The sequence below is a fragment of the Silene latifolia genome, chromosome 3 (assembly GCF_048544455.1).
Source record: "Silene latifolia isolate original U9 population chromosome 3, ASM4854445v1, whole genome shotgun sequence".
Taxonomy (NCBI): Eukaryota; Viridiplantae; Streptophyta; class Magnoliopsida; order Caryophyllales; family Caryophyllaceae; genus Silene; species Silene latifolia.
Genome location: NC_133528.1, coordinates 110,899,549 through 110,914,482, shown reverse-complemented (window position 1 = coordinate 110,914,482; position 14,934 = coordinate 110,899,549).

The window sequence follows — 14,934 nt, the reverse complement described above, 5'->3', positions numbered from 1 at the left end:
CCATCGTGAACCAATTAGACCTTGTGTTTATGGAATCCTACCTCAACATTCAAGGAAGAAATGTGTATCACTTCAATGCACCTCTAGTATTGCTAGAGAAATGGGCAAAGTTTAGAAATGGGGACGATGATAGAATGAAGCACATAGTGAATGGAGGACTCATTACTAGGCTTGCAAAGCACTTCAAGCCGAGATTTAATGAGAATAATGAGTATGCTCCTCTCTTGGGAAACACTAGGATAAACGAAGATCTTCTTCGTATTCACCATCATTGGATAACCCTTGTGGGGGTTGATAAGCGGATAAAGTGGTTAACAAAAGGAAGCGATCCGATTTATCTTCCAATGGCCGACCTACCACGTATCTCCCCAAGAAGAGGACACTTGTCTCCAATGCCATCCTACCTCATCCCAAGTCAAACAAGGCAAGAACCAACACCTCCAAATCCACCACAACAACAACAAGAACAACAAACTCAAGATGAGAATATTAAAGTGCCTCCCTACCCCTTTCCCTACCAACCGTATAACCATCCAAACCCCTTCATCCTCCCCCGTGACGACTTTGTCACGGGAATCTTACAAGATCTACACTACCGTCAATACGAAACCTCCGTGGACACTTACTATGCACTATATCCTCAATATCACGAGATGGTTCGAAGAGGACGGATTAGTGAGGAAGGAGCATTTCCCTCATGGGCCCAATTGGATTTGCTCTTCCCCAATTCGGAGAGAGCTAATGAAGGGGCGAACGGGAGACAAGAGGAGGGGAGTGGCAATTCTTGTGGAGGAGACACGGTGGAGCTTGAAAGTGAAGAAGACGAATTCATGGACCCAAGTTTGAGTGATGCATCAAAGGAGATATGGGATATCGATGTAGAGGGAGATGATACCGATGTCTAGAAGACTACTTCATATCTAGGTGGAGTGGGCGAGAGGCACCCACCTAAGTTTAAGTGAAGTTTTCTCATCTCTCCTCTTTATTTTTTTAAAAGTTTCATGAAAAGAAGTTTGTGTCTTGTTACCTTGTATTTTTATTAATCTTGATCATTGTTGGAGTAGTCCTAGCACCATAGAGGACTCACACCTCGGTACCATTGAGGTGTTCTCATTTTATTGTTCCCACTTTCAAAATCCAAAATAACAAATTAGTTTCATGCATTGCATAGTGTGTGCATGAACTATACCCATCCTTGGGACATTAGCAATAGTGTCTAACTCGGTTTGGGGAAGTTAATGCATACACAACGGGAGGGAATCTAAATTATCCTCTCCGTCATAAACAAAAACCATGCATCATGTAGTGTAGATTAGTGTAGATTGCATTTAGTGTAGAAATCATGCATTATCTTTGCATAATTTCCCATCATTTTGGCCATTGAGGACAATGCCCATATTAGTGTGGGGATGGGGAATTCTAACACATAACTCTTATTCAAAAATCCAAAAAAATTGAAAAATTTCGAAAATCCATAAAAACTTGAAAATTGAAAATCTAAAAACATCTTTATTTCCTTTATAGTGTAGTCTTGTTTATATTGTTTTGTATATATTGTGTTTGTTCTATCCTTGTTCACATTGATCGACTACGCCACATCCGAGACATGAGGATATTGAAGACCGCATGGTATGATCTTTCCAATCTCCTTTTTCCTCTTTATGTTAATGACTATGTGGCTTTATTTTGATTGATGCGGTGTAACAATGTGAACTTAAGACTTGCATTTAGTTTATATGTCATATTAGTTGATAGAATCACTTGCATTAGGATGTTTATAATAGTTGCATCATAGCATGTAGTTGCATTTAGATTAAAAAGTTTTGAAAAGTGCCTAACTAGGAACTTTGACAAGAGCAACTAAGCCATTACAAATACTTTTTCAACTTAAGACTTTGCCTACTAGAATGGTTGTAAAACACCCTAGATAGTGTCATACTAGTGTCTTTTGACCCATGACCCAAAGCCTAGTCAAGGGTTTGCATGTGAGTCACCTATCCAACCCCGTGATGCGATGTGGACTTGGTTAACTTGTCTAGGTGACCTTGATTGACCTTGTGGTAAGGCAACCCAAAAATACTTTCTATCAATAAGTTTGAAGTGCTCATTTCGAAAGTTTTGTCATGTGGAAGTAATTTAATGCCAAGGAAACCTCAAATGTTATGAATTGTTGAATGTTGAGAAATTAATTGTTTTAATGGAGGCGTACCACTTCGATGTGCTTTGGAGCGGGATCCATTGAATTGGGCCCCCACACGGTTGTGAATTCGACCGCCCAGAGACAGAGTGACTATCACCCTGAAAAGCTATTGTCTAGAGGTTAACCGGTTGCCTAATAAGCGATTGGCGAAAGCAAAGGACACTAGCCCGGAAGGGACAAACCCCATCTTAAATTTTTTAAATGTGAAAGTTGAACGAGGTCAATTTTTGAATACTAGTCATATCCACCCGTTGTGTATAACGATTTGAGCATTTCATTCCCAAAAAGCCTTTTGTCAAGCCACTTTGTCGAGCTTGGGACGATCCATGACCTTTACTTTTGTAGAGAATTCGAGACTTGTCATGTCATATGCTACTAGCATCATAGGGATCATCATTCCACCACCATCCGATCACTCTTGATGAAAGCATTTGGAAATTGAGGACGAAAGTAGTCTAGTTTAACACCATTTGGAGGTGATTTAGTGCCATCCTCTTAGCCTTAGTAATTTGTTGAACTAGTATTTGTGAAGGATTATATGCTCTTAAATTTGTTCCTCTTTAGTGCCTCCGCCGCTTGATGAGGAAGTGGCTATTCCTTTTGTAGATGCATCCATTATTTGATTCATGCTTAAATTAATATGCTTTCATGTTTTATTTGCTTGCTTGTTTTGATCTCAACTCATGCACATGTTATGTTTGATGAAATGCGAGCCTATGAATCCTTGCACTTTTTACCCATCACCTATCTTTTCAATGATACTTGTAAGATATAAACCAACTCGAGTCTCATTAGACCATGCATGTTGTTGAGTAGGGAAGATTAAGTCGACTTGTAGGTGTTGTATAATCTAATCGATTCGGCTCCGGGACCCAAACTTTCCTAGGATTGTAAGATATAACCCAACTCAATCCATCACAACAATAATTGCTTGCTTATAATTTGAGAACATGTTTGTATGATCAATTCCCATGATTTCCCTATGACCCCATGACACCCTAGAGCTTTTTATCAATTGTTTACAACCCTTTTAATTCATCTTGCTTGTTTATTTTCATTGCTATTTTAGTTAGTGACCTTCTACATCAACCCAAATTGTGACACCCCTAAGACACCACTAGTTTCAATAGAAATCTCATCTCAATTCCCGTCCCTTGGGATCCGACCTTTACTTGCCTCTTTACTAATTGTAGAGTTGTTTGTGAAGCTATAAATTGTGTTTTGATTCGGACGTGACCCAACGACCACACTTATTCAATTGTGAACACGAAACGGACCGATCAAAATGTTTAGGATAATTCAAACCGAATTGCCTTTACAAAATGGATGGAAGAAACAAGCATTCACGATTTTGACACGAACAATCCCTTATTTAATTAATAATGAGAAGGATTACAAATTCAACAACAAATGAAGCTCGGCAAGTCTACAACTTGTCAAAGCTAAGGTGTCGACTAAAACACCTCACATAGTAAAACAAGCACAATACGCACAATACATAGCTAGTACAACGTAATACAAACAAACAACAATAATACAACATAATAATAAAGTGGGTAATGGAGGTCTTCATTATTCCATTCTACCCTTGCCTTTTCCCTCGGGGTACATCTTCCCCTTGTTCTTCTTGTTGGCCCGACTAGAATGAACTTCCTCTTCGGAACGGATCCTCGACGGATCTACAACGGCGACGGCCTCTGGTCTCTTGCATGACCCCATATTCGGCCCAAAGCGAGCCCATACACAACCCACCACATCTTTGGGACCCGAGCTTCTCCTCTTTGGTGACCTCATAACATTCGGGCTAGCTCCATCAACATAGTCCTCAAAGAAGGCACGGTTGGCCTAGCCAACCTCTTGATACTTCAAGTCAACAACCTCGTCCTTACGAGACTTGGACCTTTCCTCCAAGGTTTGAGCTCTTGACACTTGACATAAGCAGGAGTCACCCATGTCATGGCAACAGGGTTTGGCACCTCCCAAAGCGGCCGAGTGGCCCACCATATTTCGAAGACCTCCACAAGCTCGAAGTTCCGAAAAACATTCTCTTGGAAAACGGTATCTTGAGCAGGCACCTTTTGTTGACACCCCATTTGCCTCATGAGCCTTTCGGGATAGATGAAGGAAGAAACCTTCAAACCCACCACCATCAAAGAACGAGGACTAGCACTTGAAGCGGGCAACCGCGTGAAGGACCTCAAGTGCCACCATGGCACCACCCAGCGGATATGAGGACCACCCTCCTCCGCCAATCTCGCGGCTCAATATGCCTTGGTGGAAGCAAAACTATCCGAGTAAAATTTCTTCCTCATGGTAAGGTGACGGAAAGAATAAGAGGAAGAATCAACCGGAGGCTCTACATACCTTAGCCTCTCCAATAGCCACACTTGGAGGATCCTTGGAGATCCAAACGAGGGAGCTTGTCCACAAGAACCCTTCTTGTCCAAAGCTTGGATGATCTCGCCAAGCAACAACCATGATGAATCTCTACCATGCTCCATTTGCTCAACAACATGCACGAGTGTCATGCTACCATAGCATTTTGGCCCCTCCTTCTTCAAAGCATCAACAGAGAGGTATACATGGACAAGGCAAAAGGCAAGAGCCCTTTTCCAAGCCACCTCCGAAATATTAGCATCAAATCGGTTTGAGAAAATGTTGATAAGAGCCGACATATCCACACCATGAGGAGCAAGGAGGAAATTGACTTGGCTTGTTGACAAGCCCAACATTGAACGGAATTTCTCCTTATAACACAACCGAGTCAGAGGAAGCACCGGAACACAACCCGGCAACCCACCAATGGCATCGACTTCTTTGGCAAGAGGACAAATTTCGCCTTTCGGGAAAACGAAAACATGATGTTTCGAATCCCAAAACCGAGAACATGCTTCAAGAAATGAGGATTGCACCTTGACTTGACGAAGCACCAACAATTGACCAACTCCGATGCAAACGAGTTGATACTTTTCGGGAGGCGACAAATCCCGGCACCATTGTCGCAACGCATTCTCAAAGGCATCCATGAATATTTTTGTGAAAGAAGAAGAAATGTTTTGTAGAGATTTTTTTCGTGTTTCGGATGATGAAACAATGAAGCACAAACATCCCAATTTATACAAAGCAATCAGCGCCTTTTTCCGAAAAAAGGGGAGGCTGATTTCTATCGCCAAGCTGCTCGCGCCTCTTTGGGCCTGTTCTCAGGATTCCCACCTTGACTTGTCCTTTTCAAGTTGTGTTTTCTCCTGACACCTCAAACCTCCAGCCAGAATGCTCACGCCTCTTCGGGACGGTCCAGGATGTTTTGTGTTTTCTCACACTCACATTTCCTTGTTTTCGCGTTTTTTGACATCCGACACGGTTTCCATGATGCAGCTTTAAACATACGGATTTTTCTTTCTTTTTTTTTAAGAGGGAAGGGCTAGTCGGCCCGATCCGCAAAGGATTGTTTCCATGCGAGTCGAAATTCTGAAAACTTTTCGCTTTTTCGCTCTTTTCCCAGCAAAAATAAAAATCGAAAATTGATAACACGATATCAGTTTTCCTCAAAATTTCAACTACTCACAAATCTGAGTCTTGATCTCACAAAAATCAAATCAAATACACTCGCAAAAATCTATTTTAAAATTCACCCCTGACGGTTTGAGTTTGAATTTTTTTCGAGTTACAAATCAATTTCAACAATTTCGATGCAATTTAATTCACGACACGAGTTAATTGCTTAATTTTCAAATCAATTCTTTTTAAGAAGTCCAAATGTGACGACTTGTCGCGGAATTTTCAAATCAAATTTCAAATTTCAATTTTTAACTTCGAGTCATCGTGGTTAATTTTGTTTTCAATCAAATGCTTGTTACGTATTCACGTTTATGCATACGTGCTACCTGTTGCCTGTTTTCTATACTAACGATGCAAGAACTGGTGCGAAGCAAAAGAGGAACTGACAGCCGACAGCGGTTCTCCGAAACACAACACAAAAAAGCCAAAAAATCACAAATGAACCACAATCCAAAAACACATGTATACAAACCGTCTCACGCAAAATGTAAATATTTACAGACAAGAGTCCAAGACACGGACAAGCAACTACAACTACTCAGCATCTCCCGTTGGGCCAATCTCGATCTCACGAGGAGTCGCGGGCAAGGCAGACACCACCATCTGCTTAGGCTCCCTCTCCGGAGAACTCTCCAGCGTCTCGTACTCCATCGTGACGCGAAGCTCCTCCGCCGCAGCCAACTTAGCCCTGAGAGAGGCAATCTCCGCATCTTGCCTCGGCAATGCTTCCTCACGACGCCTCAACTTCTGGTTTCGACTGGTGATCCCCAGGGCCACGATCATCGACCTAGTTGCATCCAACTTAGCACGGACCCGAGCGAGCTCCGCCGGATCCGTAGTACCCTGCAAAGCATAATACAAATCATTAAGATCTAAAAACGTGAAATGCAACACAAAAATACACAAATACGACATACAGAAAGTATTAGGGTAAGACGAGCCTCCCTCGCAGCTAGGTCACCAGCAAGTGTGACGACTTGTCGCGGAATTTTCAAATCAAATTTCAATTTTCAATTTTTAACTTCGAGTCATCGTGCTTAATTTTGTTTTCAATCAAATGCTTGTTACGTGTTCACGTTTATGCATACGTGCTACCTGTTGCCTGTTTTCTACACTAACGATGCAAGAACTGGTGCGAAGCAAAAGGGGAACTGACAGCCGACAGCGCTTCTCCGAAACACAACACAAAAAAGCCAAAAAATCACATATGAACCACAATCCAAAAACACATGTATACAAACCGCCTCACGCAAAATGTAAATATGTACAGACAAGAGTCCAAGACACGGACAAGCAACTACAACTACTCAGCATCTCCCATTGGACCAATCTCGATCTCACGAGGAGTCGCAGGCAAGGCAGAGACCACCATCTGCTTAGGCTCCCTCTCCGGAGAACTCTCCAGCGTCTCGTACTCCATCGTGACGCGAAGCTCCTCCGCCGCAGCCAACTTAGCCCTGAGAGAGGCAATCTCCGCATCTCGGCTCCGCAATGCTTCCTCACGACGCCTCAACTTCTGGTTTCGACTGGTGATCCCCAGGGCCTCGATCATCGACCTAGCTGCATCCAACTTAGCACGGACCCGAGCAAGCTCCGCCGGATCCGTAGTACCCTGTAAAGCATAATACAAATCATTAAGATCTAAAACCAAGAAATGCAACACAAAAATACACAAATACGACATACATAAAGTATTTGGGTAAGACGAGCCTCCCTCGCAGCTAGGTCACCAGCAAGTGTGATGACTTGTCGCGGAATTTTCAAATCAAATTTCAATTTTCAATTTTTAACATCGAGTCATCGAGGTTAATTTTGTTTTCAATCAAATGCTTGTTACGTGTTCACGTTTATGCATACGTGCTACCTGTTGCCTGTTTTCTACACTAACGATGCATGAACTGGTGCGAAGCAAAAGGGGAACTGACAGCCGACATCGCTTCTCCGAAACACAACACAAAAAAGCCAAAAAATCACAAATCAACCACAATCCAAAAGCACATGTATACAAACCGCCTCACGCAAAATGTAAATATGTACAGACAAGAGTCCAAGACACGGACAAGCAACTACAACTACTCAGCATCTCCCGTTGGACCAATATCGATCTCACGAGGAGTCGCGGGCAAGGCAGACACCACCATCTGCTTAGGCTCCCTCTCCGGAGAACTCTCCAGCGTCTCGTACTCCATCGTGACGCGAAGCTCCTCTGCCGCAGCCAACTTAGCCCTGAGAGAGGCAATCTCCGCATCTCGGCTCGGCAATGCTTCCTCACGACGCCTCAACTTCTGGTTTCGACTGGTGATCCCCAGGGCCTCGATCATCGACCTAGCTACATCCAACTTAGCACGGACCCGAGCTAGCTCCGACGGATCCGTAGTAACCTGCAAAGCATAATACAAATCATTAAGATCTAAAAACGTGAAATGCAACACAAAAATACACAAATACGACATACAGAAAGTATTTGGGTAAGACGAGCCTCCCTCGCAGCTAGGTCACCAGCAAGTGCCCTCCACCGGTTAGCCATCCACCACAAAGCCTGATGACTAGCGGTAGTCACCTACAACCAAGAAGGTCTTTCAATACAATGGAAGGCAAAACATAAATGAGGAAGAATGTTCGAATCAGGAACTCACCCTCAGAATGCTCAACCTCCACTCCATGCCAACGTCTGTCACCTCAGCAATCGCAGGCTCTGGCAGGTGCAACTGTAGCTTCTCATCGCCCGGCCCCTGAAAGGTGGTCTCCGCCAGGAAAACTTGGGGTTGAGTCCTCATCAACGCATCAACCCCCTTCAATTTGGGTCCACATCAAAGGTAACAAACCCTCCTATCAAAAGAGGCAATGAAAACAAAAGAACAGAGGAAAAGATACCTCGATCGGGTACCATGCAAGCCTCGACAACCGGAAGGTGTCGTAGTCGACCTCCCGCCGCAACAGCTCCTCACCTCCCTGACCGTGAAGGTGCTCCTCAAGCTCGTCGGGGGTCGACTCCTAGAACAACACCCTAGGCGGATTGACCGGTGCCACGAAAGTCTCAGTAAAGCACTGACGAGCTAAATGCTCACCCAGGTACCAAACCGGCTCGATCGCAGTCTCAAGGTACAAACGCTGGGAGCTGCGAGGCCGCAAACGCTCCCTGACAGTGGCCGGCACCTCTGTGAACTGCTCCCAAGGCCACCCGACAAACTGCACTCAAGGCAAAACTGATCAGCTAACTGGGGCATCCCTAGCTACCTAGTCATCCTATCTCTATCTGTTTCTACAAGACAAAAGGAGTAAAGGATAACAACTTACGTCAGCAACTCGAAGGGCATTCACACGACGCCTGCAGTCCTTGTAAGTCAACTTGGTCGACTTCTTCCGTGCCACCGTCCAGGCCCTCACAGCAGGGTAGGTCAAAGGGACGCCACCGGTAGCCCCGGGACGCAGAGAGATGAAGTAAGCATACAACCAAGCCTGTAACCAGACACAGCAAACACAGATTAGCCAATCTTTCATAAATTGCCATCAAAATCAAAATCAAAAACAAAATCAAAATCAAAATCAAAATCAAACTCAATAATACAAAAACGCTCGTACCTCCAAGATGAGGCCGGGACCAACAAAAGCAAGAGCGCTACCATCTCCCACCGCCTCCGGGCGCACCGCAGCGTGCAGATACCGGGTGAAACTCGCCAAAGCCGGCGTAACCCAGACAAACTGATCCAGAGCGTCGAGGTCAGCAAGGAGATGAAGTACCTTGGTCGACAAGCGCTCATCCTTGTCGCCAAAGTACGTGGCACCCAAGAAGTACCACAACCACAACTGCGCCTCCTGCGCGTCAGCTCTAGCCTCAGCCTCTGGACTCGCCAACGGCGCCAGAGCGTAACCCGTCACTCTCCTCTTGAAGTGATCCCTCACATATGAGCTCGCGATCAGGTATAGAGTGATGTCAGAAGGCCCGGGCAAAACATTGCCAATCAGACGAGTAACCGCGGGAGAAGACACTCTCTCCGGCGTCTCCGAGAACTCAACAGGTGTCTCGCCACAGGGGAGGCCAGATATCATGGCAAAATCCTCTAAGGTCACAGCGACCTCCCCAAACTCCATATGGAACGACGACGTCGTATCCCAGTACCGATCCAACATAGCACGGATCAGACACATGTTCGACCTAAGCGAAGCCCTGTGAATATCCCGCCAGGCAGCCACCAACGGCCCAAAAGCCGACCTTTCTATCAACGCCCTCGTACCGGCTTGAAGAACAACGTAGAAACTCAGACAGGTGGAGAAGCCTGAGAAAGTCCTCATGGTGCCGGTCTCCTGAAATCAAAAACAAACAACGTCAGAACAGCTATTCAGGTCTAAAATGTCAGAAATGACAAAAGTTCAATCAAGTGATACGACTCACCAGGCCCTCATGCGCACGGTAGGAAATGTGTCTGTGCAGCCGAAGCAACAGCTGGCTACCGTTAAAACCCTCGGCCCAAACAGGCGCCGCTCGCAGGTTCAGCCCCCGCAGAGCTGTAACCCGTCTGGCCTCCCAACCCGCGACGTGAACGTCGTCCTCAACCGTCTTCGCCCTCCGTCTCTTCTGACCACGAGACTCCACGTGACGGATATGAGGCATCTCAACGACCCTAACGACGTTCTACAACTCACGTCTGGTCGGCCGAGGACCCATCCTCCTCGTAACCCTCCTCCCGGAGGTACCAGCCTCAGACCCTGTCTGAGCTCTCTCAACGTGAGCAGCCACAACAACAGGCTCCTCCCGAGCCCCAGCGGCTCCCTCAGCACCAGCAGCCCCAACAACGGGCCCTTCACGAACCTCAACGGTTCTCTCAGACTTAACGTCCTCCTTGGAAGGCTCCTCCTCCTCAGAAGCATCCTCCACTACCGCCCAGGTGCACTAACTGGAGTACTAACCGGCCCGGTCCCAAACAGGTCCTCCAGAGTCGCGACAATGGACCCGACAGGTCCCGAGCACTCTCCTGCAATCAAAGAACGTCAACCGAAATTTCGGCATTACGACGGCATAAAATGGACAATTCCAAAAAAAAAACCTGCAAAGCAGAACAAGGACAATCCCGCCCAAACCCAACCAAGCAAAACAATCTACAAAAAAAAACGCACAAAAAACGACTCGCCCTTCTTTTCAAGCAAAAGATGAGTCAAAACAACGACAACCAAAAACGGCACCTCAAGACCTACACAAGGTCCGCCAACAACCCAAAATACGTTCCCGATGAAATGGGGTGTTTTCTACGACTCAAAAGGGCAATCTTACGCCAATTTGAGCGCAAACAGGTCAAAATTCCAGAAAATACGACCACAACGAGGCAACGTGATTTTACCACGTCTCAAAGCGACCTAAACTACCGATAAGGTCCATGTCAAAGCAAACTGACTCAATTCAAGCCCAAACAGAAGCTTATTTTGCCAGACGTAAGACCATCACAAAAGGCAAAAATTCCAATTTTGCCCACAATACCCAACAAAGGTCCAAAATGGCAAACACGGTCTAAAATGGCATACTCGACATTGTGAAATGAGATGGTTTCTTCGCCTCACTCACGTTTTTCGAGCATGGAGAACGAAAACGGGGACCAAAACGCAAACTAAAAGCACCCCTATACTCCTAAATAGGTTCCTAACCTAATGCAATCATAAATTTCACTCAAAATTGGCTCATTCAAAAGCGCCCAATTCAATTTTCAAGGGTATATGATTTCGCCCTAATTCAATCAACGAAAAGACCAACAAATTCAAATTAATTCAAGAGGTACTACATACCTTGAGATGACATGTTGATAATGGCAAGAAAATGAGCAAAGAAGCAAGGTCGACAATGGTGGTTTTTGCCTGTTTGTCGCGTGTTTGGAGAAGACGAAGTGAGAATGGGGAGCTTCCCATTCTCGCGGCCTTTTACAGAAAAAGGGAAGCTCCCTTCCCTCGCCAAGGTGCTCGCGCCTCAATGAGGCTTCCCTTTGCTTTTCCAGCGGAATTTTGGGCTTTGGCCCAATTTCCCTACACAAACTATCAAACTTCAACAAAGGCGGCCAAGACCGCCGTTTCATTCTCAAAAATATATAGTGAAAATTCAAAATTCACTATTTCTTCAAAATTCAAACAATCGGCGATTAACACCGCCATTTCATTTCAAACAACAATAGTGAAAATTCAAATTTACTATTCCTTCAAAATTCAAACAAACGGCGATTGAAACCGCCATTTCACTTCAAAAAAATGATGAAATTCAAATTCACTATTCCTTCAAATTTCAAAAACGGCGATTAAGACCGCCATTTCATATCAAAAAAGTAATAGTGAAATTCAAATTCACTAATTCTTCAAATTTCAAACGAAGGCAATTAAAACCGTCTTTCAAAAATCAATAATAGTGGAAATTCAAATTCACTATTTCTTCAAATTTCAAACGACGGCAATTAAAACCGTCTTTCAAAAATCAACAATAGTGGAAATTCAAATTCGCTATTTCTTCAAATTTCAAACGACGATAATTAAAACCGTCTTTCAAAAATCAACAATAGTGAAAATTCTAAATTCACTATTTCTTCAAATGTCAACGGCGGCAACATAAACTGTCACTTCAAAAACAATAATAGTGAAATTCAAAATTCGTTGTTTCCACGGCGGCGTCACAAGCCTCGTCTGTAAAAAACAAGCAAGTAGCGGGATCCAAACCCGCTATCCCCTCAAGCATTCAATACAAACACCGAAATTCCTTAACAGGATGTCGGGGGCTTTCTCGCGAGGCCCGCTATTTCAAAACAAGCCCATCCAACGCGGCTATTTTCACCGTCGATAAACCGACCCTTCATTATGGCTGGCGAGCCTTACAACGCGCAGCGGCTGGCGATCCCCTTCATATACGCACAATGGCTGGCGAGCCTTACAACGCACAATAGCTGGAGAGCCTTTGTCCGCAAACAATATACAGATCGAGGACGTATCCCGAAGATGCCTCGGATACGACTCCTCCACATGGCTGGCGAGCCTTTGTCCGCAAACAATATACAGATCTAGGACGTATCCTGAAGATGCCTCGGGTATGACTCCTCCACATGGCTGGCGAGCCTTTGTCCACAAGCAATATACAGATCGAAGACGTATCCCGAAGATGCCTCGGATATGACTCCTCCGCGCAGCTGGCGAGCCTTTGTCCACAAACAATATACAAATCGAGGACGTACCCCGAAGATGCATCGGGTATGACTCCTCCACATGGCTGGCGAGCCTTTGTCTGTAAACAGGATACAAATCGAGGACGTATCCCGAAGATGCCTCGGGTATGACTCCTCCACACAGCTGGCGAGCCATTGTCCGCAAACAAGATACAACTCAAGGACATATCCCGAAGATGCCTCAGGTATGACTCCTTGTTATGGCTGGTGAGCCTTTGTATGTAGTCTAATTGACTTTCAACGACCCGCACGGACAGTCGACAGACTCTAAACTGTTCCTGACGACTGGTCCGTGGCTCGTACCCTCGAGTCGCCTTGGCGTCGCCCTTCCCGATGGCAGGTCCTTGGCCTGAATCCTTTCGAGCCGCCTCGACGTCGCTTGGGTCTCCAGGCTGTAATCTTCGATTGACCTGGGGGCTCTACTTTGACTTTCGCCCTGTCCAAGCCTCGGTCAAAGTGGGGGCTCTATAGATACCCAGTATTTTTTGAGACTCCAACAAACACCCGATGATTATCGGACTACAACATGCTTAGGAATCGTGGCGTTTGATCGACAATTTGTGTAGAACTTTACGTCGGAAAACTTAAAACGATTTCAAAAATAAAACTTTTCAAAACTTTTCAAAAGTACCTGGAGTGTTTAATGCATGACGACGGGGTCGCAATGATAGTAACTAGAGTTGAAACCGACACCGGACCAAAAACCGACTCAAAATTCAAATCCCGACTCCAACAACGAGTCAAACCGAGTCAAACACAAAAACCAAAACCATTCAAATGCTTCTATGTTAAGATTTCCCGGAATCCTACATAGTCAAGTACCAAACATGTTCATCCAAATCCTAAGATAGAAAAAATCGTGATTGCACTTCTGTGAAAGCGATAAGACACCTTGAAGACGTGCTACATGGCTCGCTCCTCTTTGAGCAGCCCAGGTGGCCACGTCGCTCAAAACTCACACAACCACTCATTCTCCTATAAATACCCCTCAAATGCAACCATTCGAGAGTTACGCGAGTGTCCCCCCCCCCCCCCCCCCACCCCTCCCTTAAAATTCTCGACTCGACTTCCTAAGTCACAATCCGACACGTGTTTACGACCAACCGATCGTAAACACAAGCCTTACACATTGTTTGGTACCGTCATCGTGCATTAAACCACTTGACCGACCATCTCGACCACTACACCATCACTAAACTTAACAAAACACTCTTTTTACTTACCAAAACGGTTTTAATCCGAGTTTTCCGACCAAACAAGTTGATACACTTACGTCGATTTCTCGCCATAAGCCTAGCATGTAAGTATGAGGGTTTAAAAATCCTCTTTTATCATGTTTTTATTTGTTTATATGACTATAACATGCTAAATCATGCATAACATGGTCCAAAACATGGGAAGAAAGAGCCAAAACCGAACTTTTGGTTGAGGCAGGGGCTATTTACGTAGCAGATAGGCTCGCGCCTGAAGGACCCTGCCCAACCTTGAGTCCAAACCGTGTTTGATCTCTTCATCTCTTTATTTTCATATTTGTAAACGGTTTTTACCATTTCAAGTATTTTCAAACCAGTTTTACAAGTTTTAACCATAAAACATTTTTCGCCCTTGGTTCTTAATACCATGACGGTTTAATCCGTGTTTCGGCGATAATATTTGGTTAATTACATTTAAAAGGTATTTTAAAGCCTTTTATTTCATTTCTTTACATTTTGAAGGGTATTTTAAAGCCCTTCATCATTTCTTTACATTCTCAAAACAAATGTATTGGTCACCAACACAAAGTCATCCTTGGTTCCATATACTATGTCGGATTTTAACCCGAGTATGATGATGAATGTCGACTAATTATATTCAAATGAAATTAAAATAATTAGTTCATAATCATTTTTAAAACTATTCATGTCATGCTTCCAGAGTCGAACCCGACATCGAATGTCGCCAAAACCAAAACGGGTTCAAATAACCATTTTTCAACACGTTTTACGAACG